Source organism: Perognathus longimembris, chromosome 10, assembly GCF_023159225.1.
Source record: "Perognathus longimembris pacificus isolate PPM17 chromosome 10, ASM2315922v1, whole genome shotgun sequence".
In the NCBI taxonomy this organism is placed as follows: domain Eukaryota; kingdom Metazoa; phylum Chordata; class Mammalia; order Rodentia; family Heteromyidae; genus Perognathus; species Perognathus longimembris.
The window spans coordinates 1,532,717-1,543,598 of record NC_063170.1 but is presented as its reverse complement, the minus strand read 5'-3'; the positions used below and the strand labels follow the sequence as shown (position 1 = coordinate 1,543,598).

At 71.4% G+C, this 10,882-nt stretch overlaps 1 long non-coding RNA gene and 1 pseudogene across 1 annotated transcript; one reads left to right on the top strand and one right to left on the bottom strand.

Annotated features, from left to right (window-relative positions):
- The first annotated feature begins 1,851 nt into the window (after positions 1-1,851).
- Positions 1,852-2,667, top strand: LOC125358100. Its single transcript, XR_007212266.1, has 2 exons — positions 1,852-2,027; positions 2,478-2,667. It is a non-coding gene; the product is annotated as an uncharacterized LOC125358100 (long non-coding RNA).
- A 933-nt stretch (positions 2,668-3,600) lies between these two features.
- LOC125358370 lies at positions 3,601-10,558 on the bottom strand (annotated as a pseudogene).
- Between the last annotated feature and the right edge of the window lie 324 nt (positions 10,559-10,882).

Genomic DNA, 10,882 nt, shown 5'->3' with positions numbered 1-10,882 from the left:
CTAGCCTATGACTGACCCTTTGGCCAGCCCCCTTTCTTTCCCGCCATTACTTCTATATAAGTGCCCTTCCATATTAAAGTCTTTGAGACGCATCCACCACCGCAGCGTGTCCCTGATGCCTTCCTTTTCGCCTCCGCCCTCGGTAACATGTGGGGGGGCCCGGGGGGAGGGGAAGCTTCAGCAACCCGTCCTCAACTTAGCGCTTGCCCGTGTGAGCACGCCTTTGGCCTTCCGCTGGCGGAGGGCCAGGCTGAAACTCTTTCATAGAGTTTGTGGTTACCATCTCCCGTGGGGGGAGAAAGGGGGTGTCCGGAACCCCAACAGGCGCGCAGGCTGTGTGCGCGGGGCAGGAGGCCGGGTGCCGGGGTGCCGTCCGTCTGCCAATACAGCGGCCCGCGAGCCCCTCGGGGCTGCGCGTCTTCCCGACTGGTGTTCCGGTGACCACGTGGCCGGCGGGCCGCCGCGGCGTGCTGCCAGGGCCTGGGCGCCCGGACCTTTCCCCTTAGCTCCCTTGTTCTGGAAAGTTCTCAGGACACCATCTCGCACTCACCTGCAAAAAGCTAGGCTGCAGGTGCGGCCCCAGGGTAGAGCACCCGCCACGAGCAAGTGCAGGGCCCGGGGCGCAAGCTCTGGAACCACCGCACACAACAGAGGGGGTGCGCTTCTCACCCGCGCAACACGAGGGGAGCCGGGGGACCGGAGCCCCTCCCACGGGCCACCCGCAGTGACCCTGGGTCCTTGACCACGGGGCCTGGGGGCCTCACACTGTCTACTCCAAGGTTAATGGAGACCGACTCTGTTGTCGGCTGGTTGTCTTTTTGTCAGTACTGGACTTGAACTGAGGGCCTCTCAGTCTTGCTCTGCTTTTTCACCCATGGCTGGTGCTCTGCCACTTGAGCCACACATCCATTTCGGCTGCTTTTATTTCCTTCCTCTACACGTTAACTGGAGGTAGGAGTCGGGGCGCTGTGGGTGCAGGCCAGCCGGGAGGGAGCGCGGCCTGAGCTGTGCAGGAACGGCACGCGCGCCTCGAGGAGCCCAGCCAGCCCAGGCGGCCCGCACTGCGGGTGTTGGGGGGCCGTGGGGCCAGGCCGGGGCCGACCCAGAACACCACAGGGATTCCCAGCGGCACCCGAGCGGGGTGGTGAGCCCCACAGGCTCCCGGCGCCTGGGCGGCGGGCTGGGCCAGTCTCCAGCGCGCCCGCTGCGAATGGGCGGGATCGAGCGGGTGGCGAGGCTGCGGCCGGCCCGCCCCCACCCGGCCACCAGCCACACTCGCACCTCCCGGAGGCGTCCAGGCCCGGTGTGCGCCGCCCCCGCCACCCGCGGCCACGCCAGCCCCCGCGCCGGGCCCGGGGAGGGGTCAGAGCCCTCGCCGCAGTCGGCACGGGCCCTGCGTCTCGCTGGGCTCCAGTGCTCTGCACCATCTTCCCCCCGGGAATGTCGGGCTCTGGTGCTCTGCCTCTCTGTCCTTGGGAATCCTGTGTGTGCTACTGATTCCAAGGTGCTGGGAATGATCAAGCATGTCCTGTGCACTACTTAAGCCTCAGAAGGCACAGGGAAGCCAGCACACCCGGGCACCAGCGCCCCTTCCCCCCGGGGGACACATGTTTCCGCGTCTGGAGAGGGCGGGGAGGGGCTGGTCCCTTGCCCCACCGACACAGGGCATGCCTTGGGGAAGTCGGTTGTGGGGCTTGAACTCTGGGCCTGGGCGCTGTCCCTGAGCTCTTCAGCTCAAGGCCGGCGCTCTACCACTTGAGCCACCGCGCCACTTTGTTTTCTGGCGGTTACTTGGAGATGGGAGTCTCACGGCCTTTCCTGCCCAGACAGACTTTGAACCACGATCCTCAGATCTCGGCCTCCTGCGTGGCTAGGATGGCAGGCGCGAGCCACCGGCCTCTGCTTTTCCCCTCCAGAGACCCCGAGGCGCGGTGGGGATGGGCGTGGAGCTCCGCAGGCTGCTCTGGGTGCTCCCTGAGGCCGTGGCTGCCATCCTGCGGGCTTGGAGGAGGGCACGGCCCCGGCAGGTAGGAGAGCGAGCTGGCCGCGGGGTGGGGCGGGGGGTGCCTGGTTCTTCATGGCGCTCTGCATGTGGAAAGCAGCTGGGGGTTGAACTCGTGGCGTCGGGGCCCAGTGCACGGCACCCTCGGGACCTCACTGGGAACGGGCGTGCGCTGGGCACAGGCCACGGGGCAGCGCTGGCGTGGACTTGGATTCATGGTTCTGTCCCCAGCAAGCCAGGGTCGTGAGAGCGAGCCACCTGGGTGTGAAACACCTGTGTGCGTGCGTGTGTGTGTGTGTGTGTGTGCGTGTGTGTGTGTGTGCGCATGGGTGCAGGGCTGGGTGTACTGTACCACGCTACTCCCACGACGCACAGAAAGCCTGTGATCGTTGCAGAGGTGCAGTCAGGAAACACGTACTGCAGCATGAATGTTCTCAACTGCAAGGAGCAGGAGACTTTATTTGGTTCACTTCAGGTCTGCAGCAACGACTTGATAATAAAAAGGATGGAAAAGTCCGCTGTACAAAAGACGTGGTCATCGTCCCCTTAGAAACAGCCGTGGGGAGCGCGAGTGCCGGCTGCGGAGCCCCCTCCCCACGCCCCCAACCAGCCCGGGGACCAGGCCGTGGATGGACAATGGAAAACAATAAACAGTGTAACTGGAACATGCTCTCATCTTTCGTTTATTTCTGGTTAAAAATATAGCAATCCAGTGCAGTGTAGTAAAGAAATCTGCTTGAAAGGTAGCAGAGAAACAGCTAAACATAAGCAAAGCAAGGCAGAGTCCAGGAGACAGGCGGCACCCAAGAAGACTGACGGGAGGTCACGCGAAGGCCCCGGGCCGACCCCGCCGGGCCCAGGCCAGGCCGGCTGCGTGTGAGCGCTGACCCAGCCCCAGCCCCAGCGGTTCTGGCGTCCCTCGTTCCTGTGTTTGGTGGGGAACAACCCTGGTAGAGAAGGCAGAGACAGAAGGAACCTGTGTGTGGACTGACACAAGTTACGTTGTACATCCGGGAGTGTGGGCTACGCAACCGCTTCCAGGACCGTGAAGCCACTGGGTTCCGCCCCGTGTCCCGGGACCAGTGCGCTCTGGGGAAGCGCTGAGGCGTCTGGAGGGGATGTGCATATCTGTTAGGGGAGGTCGAGGCAGGCACAGTGCAAAGATGGGAGACCCCATGGAGGTCAGTGACAGTGACAGGTGACGTCCATGGGGCGTCACGGCGAGGGCGTGGAAGCCTGGATATACATCCTGCGTACTGAGTGCGAAACGCCACATGCTCAGAGCCCAGGCGCGCCTGGGGCCCAGCCCCGGGCCTCCGTGCTCACCCAGGCTGCTCGGCCCTGGGCCTGGAGGGGGGACGACTGACGGGGTGAACGAGGAGGGAGGGAGGACGGGACTGGGGGGCCACGCGGGGGCCGGGCCGGGCCGGAGGGCCGCCCTCGGTGGGGGAGAAGGGCTTCTCTCCTCCCCCCAAGTTGGCAGCACAGACCAGAAGGAGGAAAGGCCTGGTTGCCCCCCGCCAGGCCGGGGGACCCCCCCCCCCGCGGCCGTCTCCAGCTGCTCCAGAGGAACCCCAGGTCGCCGGCGCCCCGCCGCGAGGGCCAGGCCGCTCCCTTGCCGCCGCTGGTCTGCGGGGACCCCTTCTCTCCCCATCGAGCTGGGGGGCGGCGTGCCGGCCGCCGTCTGCCATGCCACACAGCAGAGGTGCGAGACAAGCAAAGAATGTCGGCGAAATCCAAAAGACATTACCCAGAAAAAAAGGCAAACTGTGAGTAACACCCCATCGAGCTCTTCTGAAAGGCGGAAGGCGAGGGGCGCTGAGCTCGCCGCTTCCCCTTCCTCGTTCTGCTTCCAGAGTCCCCGTCGAGACACTGTTGCCATGGAGACGGTCGTATCAGATGAAAAAGTTAATAAACAAAATGGCGACTCCAATGTTGAGCAGGATCACCATGGCGACGAGAATGGGAGCGGAGCCCTGCAACGGAGGGGAGAGGTGAGGGGGGCGTCCGCGGCGGCCCCCCGGGCTCCCCGCGCACCCCGCCGCGCCAGGGCCCCGGGCGGGAGCTGCTGGGGCCCCCGCACCCGACGCACAGGGGCGGGGACTCCTGCGGCCTCGCCAACCACCGCCTGGCTTGCTGGCATCCTGGAAAGCAGCCAGGCCCCTAGAGCCCCAGCCCCGCCCCTCCGCCACGGCCCCGTCCAGTGTGGCCTGGCATCGCCCCGCCCGCCGGGCGCCCGCCACGGCTCGGCTGGCACGCTCCGCGTCCAGCGCGGCCCTCCGCCGCCGCGGGCCCGGCCCCGCTCCCTCCACGCCTCTCCCACAGTGGAGGCATTGCGCAGGCGTGGTGCCCGGCTGGCCACAGGCTGCGCCCGGGAAGGAGCACCAGGGGCCCTGACTGCTGTGAAGGTTCGAGGCCCCACTGACCACGGAAGTACCTGCGTCTCTGCTCTGCCCCCAGCCCTTTGTGGTCAGACGTCAGAGACCAGGCAGGCTGGGTTAGTCCCCGTGTCGGGGTGTGGCAGCCCACGAGGGGCCTAGACCTCCTGCCCCGTGCCAAGAGCCAAGTCCTCCCATCGCTGAAGTCTACACTAGAGCAGGCTGATGGTTCCCCAAAAGATGAACGGAATTACCGTGAGACCCGGCAGCCCTAGGCGTGCACCTTTTGATGAGATGTGTGCAAGCAGGAGTGGGCACCTGAGTGCTCAGTGTGACGCACAGTGGCCGCAAGGAAGAGGACAACACACGAGTCCAAAGTGGGTGTGAGGAAAGGAGACGCTGGACTACTATGCAGCCCATGAAAAGGAACAGAGTTCTCACGCATTCCCCAGCAGATGACGGGGAAGCCCCCTGCTGAGAAGCCAGCAAGGACACGCGGGACACGTGCCCCGAGGCGGGCGGCGGGCAGCCCCGGGCGGAGGGCTGCGCACGGTGTGCGGCAAGGGGCCACCCGGAACTGCAGGGCTCTGGGCGTTGCGACAGCTGTGCGCTGACCCGGTGAGCCGCGCACTGGTGGCCTCCGCAGTAAAGCCGGCCTGGAAGGAGGTGCCGGGAAGCGCGGCGGCCCCAGGCCAGCTAGCAGTGCCTGTGCGGCTCCGCAGGGCAGAGGCCGCTTCCTGAGGCCTCGGCGCCGCATCCCTGGGCATCCAAACCTCCGTGTCCCGACGCCAGCAGCGGCCTAGGCTCTCGAGCTCGCCCTCCCCCCCCCCCCCCCCCCCCCCCCGCCCGGGGCCATTCCCACAGGACCCGCCGGTGACGTCACGGCCCACACCCACTGTCCCTGTGCACCTGGGTGGCCGCCACGCCTTCCTCGGCGCCCCCGGCCCAGGCTCCTGCTGAGCAAGGCGGGCCGCGCACGCGCCGGGCCCGGGTATGGCCGGGCGGTGGGGGTACACCGAGCCGCGCACGCGCCGGGCCCCGGGTATGGCCGGGCGGTGGGGTACACGAGCCGCGCACGCGCCGGGCCCCGGGTATGGGCCGGGCGGTGGGGTACACCGAGCCGCGCACGCCGGGCCCCGGGTATGGCCGGGCGGTGGGGTACACCGAGCCGCGCACGCCGGGCCCCGGGTATGGCCGGGCGGTGGGGTACACCGAGCCGCGCACGCCGGGCCCCGGGTATGGCCGGGCGGTGGGGTACACCGAGCCGCGCACCGCCGGGCCCCGGGTATGGCCGGGCGGTGGGGTACACGAGCCGCGCACGCGGGGCCTGGTGGTGGGGTACACGAGCCGCGCACGCGCCGGGCCCCCGGGTATGGGCCGGGCGGGGGGTACACGAGCCGCGCACGCGGCCCAGAACGCGGGTCCCGCTCCCAAGGCCTCTGGCCTCGGGCCTGCCGTCCTCCACCACCGTGCCCGAGCCGACACCCCAGCTTCAGCCCCTGCCCGCCATGGTGCCCCGCCCGCCTCCCAGCCCGCCCCCCGGCCCCGCCCGCCCCCCAGCCCGCCCCCGGGCCCGGCTTCTTCCCCGCCTGCTTGAGACGCGCTGCCCTTGAGGCTTTGACACCGAGAATAACGTGCGCACAGCCGGACTCCAGAGCAGCCCAACCCAACAGGGGCCCTCTGGGGAGCCCGGGCTGGCCCGAACGTGAGGCGCTGGGGCTCTGCTTCCCAGGTGCTGGGAGGGCAGACGGGGCGCCCTGCCCCCCCCCACGGGAGACGCCCCAGGCGCCCGCCCACACCAGATGACAAGCGCCACTGCGCCGGCTGATTTCTGGGTGACACGGCCCGACGGGGTCTGGCACTCAGCCTGACCCCCCGTGGCATCTGGGCCACCCCGCGGGAGAGCAGGGAAGGGCAGGAGCGGGGGGGGGGGGCGCCCGGTGGGGGGAGGGCCCTCTGGCAGGGGAGCGTTGACGTCTCCCTCCTTGGCCCCTTTCCTTGGGCCCCGGGCAGTTCCTGGGCGTCGGGCAGAGACCGGGCTCCCGAGCCCAGCTGGGCGCTTCTGTGCCGGGCTGCCGCGAAGGCTTCCCCGCCCTCCACCCCCCCACCCCCCCCTCCATCCCCCCCACCCCCCCACCCCCGCTGGCCCGCAAGAGCCCGCGCGGCTCAATGAGCTAAACACAGAGCCCTTCCCACCTCCACCCGTGCCCGTCACCGCCGGTCCTGAAATAGCCCCCAGCGCCGCGCGACGCCGCGCGGCGCCACGCAGCCCCACGCGGCGCCACGCAGCCCCACGCAGCGCCACGCAGTGCCACGCAACCCCACGTAACCCCACGTAACCGCCACGCAACCCCACGTAACCCCCACGCAGCGCCACGTAACCCCACGCAGCGCCACACAACCCCACGCAGCGCCACGCAGTCCCACGCAGCGCCACGCAGTCCCACGCAACCCCACGCAGCGCCACGCAACCCCACGCAGCGCCATACAGCTCCACGCAGCGCCACGCAACGCCACGCAACGCCACCACGGCAAGCGCCCCGCCGAGGGCGTGACCACGCGCCACGCCTCAAGGCCTCCCCTCTCCCAGCGCCCCACACGCGGCCTCCTCTAGCCCCACCCTGCGAGGAGAGGGCGCGGCGAGGGCGGGGACTCCCGACGCCCCGCCCCAGCACGGCTGACCCCGCCCAGCAGAGGGGGGGGCTCCGCGCGGAGGAGGACCGCAGCGGAAGAGGCGGCCCCAGGAGACGGCCTCGGGGGCGGGACGCGCACCGTCCCCCGCCCCGCCCCCGCCGCGCCGGCCCCGCCCCCTCCGGCCCCGGCCCCGCCCCGCCCCCGCCGGCCCCGCCCCGCCCGGCCCCGCCCGGCCCCGCCCCGCCCCCGCCCCGCCCCCGCCCCACCTACCGCGCCGGCCTTGAGCTCGTCCCCGTTCTCGTCGTCGGACTCGAGTGCAGCAGGCAGGGATTTCTGGGGCGGGGAGAAGGTGAGGTCCCAGCGCAGCAGCCGGGGCTCGGGCCGCTCCCCCAGCCGCAGGCTCTCCAGCTTCTGCACGGCGGGCTCCGCGGACGCCGGCCGCGAGTTCTCCTTGTGCTGGGGCTTGGGCCTCGGTCTCTGCGGCCCGAAGGCCCGGTCCTCGGGCCGCCGCTCGCCCCCCGCCCCCCGGCCGTGGCGCCGCCGCGGGGGGTGCGCGTCCTGCGGGCCGGCGTCCATGCGCAGCAGCGGCTTCATCTCCAGCTTGTAGTTGCTCAGCTGCTCCTCGTCGGGCTCGGGCCGCTGGGCGCCCCCCGCGCCGGGGGAAGTCCACGCGCGCGCGGTGGGGGACTCGTGCGCCGCTCCCGGGGCCTGGGTTCCCGGGCGGCTTGGGGCCCGGGCCCCGGGGGCCGGAAGTCCTCGGCGGGGCGCGGGGCGCCCCCCCGCGCGGCCCGGGGGCCCGGCGCCCGGTCGTCGGCCCAGCTGCCGCGGGCGGGGTCCCCGGGGCCGCGCCTCCACCAGCATCAGGATGTCCCCGCCGCGCCCCTCGTCCACGGAGACCTGCCGCGAGAAGCGGGCCTTGCTCCGGCGGCGGGCGCCGGCGGCGGGGTGGCGGCGGGGCTGGCGGGGAGGCTGTGCCGGGGGCTGTCGTCCGGGGTGAGGTCAGAAGGGGTGGTGCCCTTGCGGTACAGCTCGGGGCTCTCCTGCGGCAGGGGCGTCCCCGTGGACAGCACCTCGATGTCCTCGCAGGAGACCTGGCGCTTCCGCCGCTGGTACTCGAGCCCTGCGAGGAGACAGCGCGCCCCAGCTCATCGGGAGCGGCCCGGGGCCCCCGGACCCCTGGCCCAGGCGCTGGGCAAGGCCCCGGGCTCCGGACTCGGCTCCCGCCTGCCCCGCCACGGCGCTGGGGACTTCACAGCCTGGGCCTGCCCCCTGCCGAATCCCCTTCCGCGCCCCCTTCCGCGCCCCCTTCCGCTGCCCCCTTCCGCTGCCCCCCTTCCGCTGCCCCCTTCCGCGCCCCCTTCCGCTGCCCCCTTCCGCTGCCCCCTTCCGCTGCCCCCTTCCGCTGTCCCCTTCCGAGCCCCCTTCCGAGCCCCCTTCCGCTGCCCCCTTCCGCGCCCCCTTCCGCTGCCCCCTTCCGCCCCGGGCTCCGGAGCTCACAGCAGCAGGCTGGGGGGGGGGGGGGAGGAGGCTGTATGGGCAAGCAGAGGCCAGCTGTGAAGACCCAACGGGGAGCCCCTCCCACCGAGGGGGCACTTCCTGTCGGGGGGGGCTGCCAGCTCTGATCCGGTTAGGAGAGTAGACGCCGGCACCTTCGCTCTCAGCGCTCACCATGGTTCAAGCCCAGCTGCCGCTCAGGAAGCTCGGGAGCCCCGTGCGGCTTCCCGGACGGGCTGGTGCCTGGCTGTGCTTCGTCCGCGCCCAGCCTCGGGCGGGGGGGGGGGGGGCACCGCTAGCTGGCGCTTCCCCCCCAGGTCAAGCCCCGGTCAGGAGGTGTCTGTCTCGCCGACGGCAGCCCCACAGGGACTTGCGTGGTGCCAGCGGAGGTGACGGCTGTGGCACGCGCGCCAGGTGCAGGCGTGGGGGCCCGCGGCAGGTCCCGGGCTGCACCCGTCGGCCGTGAGCTCAGGCTGCCCCCTCCCCCAGGGCCCGGCCAGCATGGCCAGGCTGTCTCTGCAGAGCCTCGGCTGGGGGCACCCACCCCTCGTGCACCCTTCACGGCCTAGCGCCGACGGAAGGGCGAGCTGCGTGGCAGGACTCTGCCCGCGGGAGGAGGCCGGAGGCCGGGCAGGGCCGAGGCGAGCGCAGCCCCCCTTGCTCCAGCTAAGACTTTTCTAGGAGGTTCCGGAGCCACACCCTCACCCGGAGCATCTCGGCCTCCCAGGACCCCGGGCCAATGTCCTGGGGCCCCCAAATGCCCGTAGACTGAGGGCGTCAGACCCACAGAATCGCTTCCCGTCCGCCTGCGGCCAGGGGTCCAAGGCGCGGCGGGGCGCGGCGCGGCGGGGAGCTGCAGCTCCGGAGGCCGGGGCTGCGGTCCCCCCAGGGAGGGCGGGGCTCCGCCTGCGCCCGGGCCTCGTCTCCAGGGCCTCCCCGCCCGGGCCTCTGCCCCAGCCTCCCTCGGAGCTTCCGGGCTGGGCCCCTTCCCTGCCCACGCGGGCGGACAGGCTCCGAGGGCGGGGACGCAGCCGCTGCGCGCCAGGCTCGGCCCCCGCCCGGGACCCACCGTTCTCCCGGTGCTGGAAGGACGGCGAGAACTCCTTGGCGGTGATCCTGGCGATCCGGGCCTCCTCCTGGGCTTTCTGCGCGGCCGTGAGGGCCGCCTCGGCCTTGGCGCGCGAGTGCGAGGGTCCTGCGGGGAGACGGGGCAGACGTGAGACCGCGAGGAGCCGCGGAGGGGCCGGGGAGAGGGAGCCGGGAGCCCGGGCTGCCCTCAGACCCCTGGAACCTGTCGGTCCCCCCAGTCCTCCCGCCCTCCTGCCCTCCTTTCCTTCCTTCATCACCCGCCCCCCCAACTGGCACGTCCGCCATGCTGGACAATGGATCTACGCGGTGCTACGTGGGCTGGGGGAGGCCACGCCGGGGGGGGCAGGGGGACTCGCCACGGCGGGCAGCGCGGCCTCCTCCTCCTGACCCCGCCTCGCCTCGCCCGGGGCTGCCGGGCACACCACAGCCAGCGCCCGCCCCCCCGAACCCCTAGACACAGCACAGCCAGCGCCCGCCCCCCCGAACCCCCAGACACACCACAGCCAGCGCCCGCCCCCTTGAACCCCCAGACACACCACAGCCAGCGCCCCGCCCCCCGAACCCCCAGACACACCACAGCCAGCACCCGCCCAGGGCCCCCCAGCCCGGCTCCCGAGAGACTCTCCAGAACACCCCTGGACAGCCTGGACGGCTGGCCACCCGTGTGCACCGCCACGGCGGTACCGGAAGGAGACCCCTCTGTGAGGCCCACCCGCCGTCACGTGACTCTGCTCCAACTCACGTCTAAGGCACGGCGCGAGCGGCTGAGCGTGCCTGGCCCACCGGCGCCCACGTGCTCCCATTCCGCTTGGGGGACCCCTCGCCCCATTCCCGCCAGGTGGCCCGAGTGCCGAGCCCAGAGACGGTCATCTCTCCACACAGCCACGATCGGGTAGCCTACGGAGTGTACCATGAGAACCACGCCTTCTAGAAGATTCCTAGGGACCTCGGTGGTTGCCATGACCACAAAATGGAGGCGCGCTGGTTGTGGAGCCGAGGCCATTCATGAAGCGCTCCACCCACGGTGTGCTAGGAGCACCGCACTGCAGGACGCGCGTCCCCGGGCTGCGGGGGGGGGGGGGGGGGAGCCGGGCCCGGGAGGCAGGCCTCCCCCCAGCCGGAAAGCCCTGGAAGCCCCCCCCCCCCCACCGCCGGCCGCCAGCCCCAGCCTCTGCCGGCCGGGGCCCCGTGTGGTCTGCACTCGGCGGCCTCTGCCGGGGCCAGGTCTGTACAGCCCGGAAACGGCTTGACCTTCTCCACCAGGCCCGTGCCCGCCTGCGCGGCG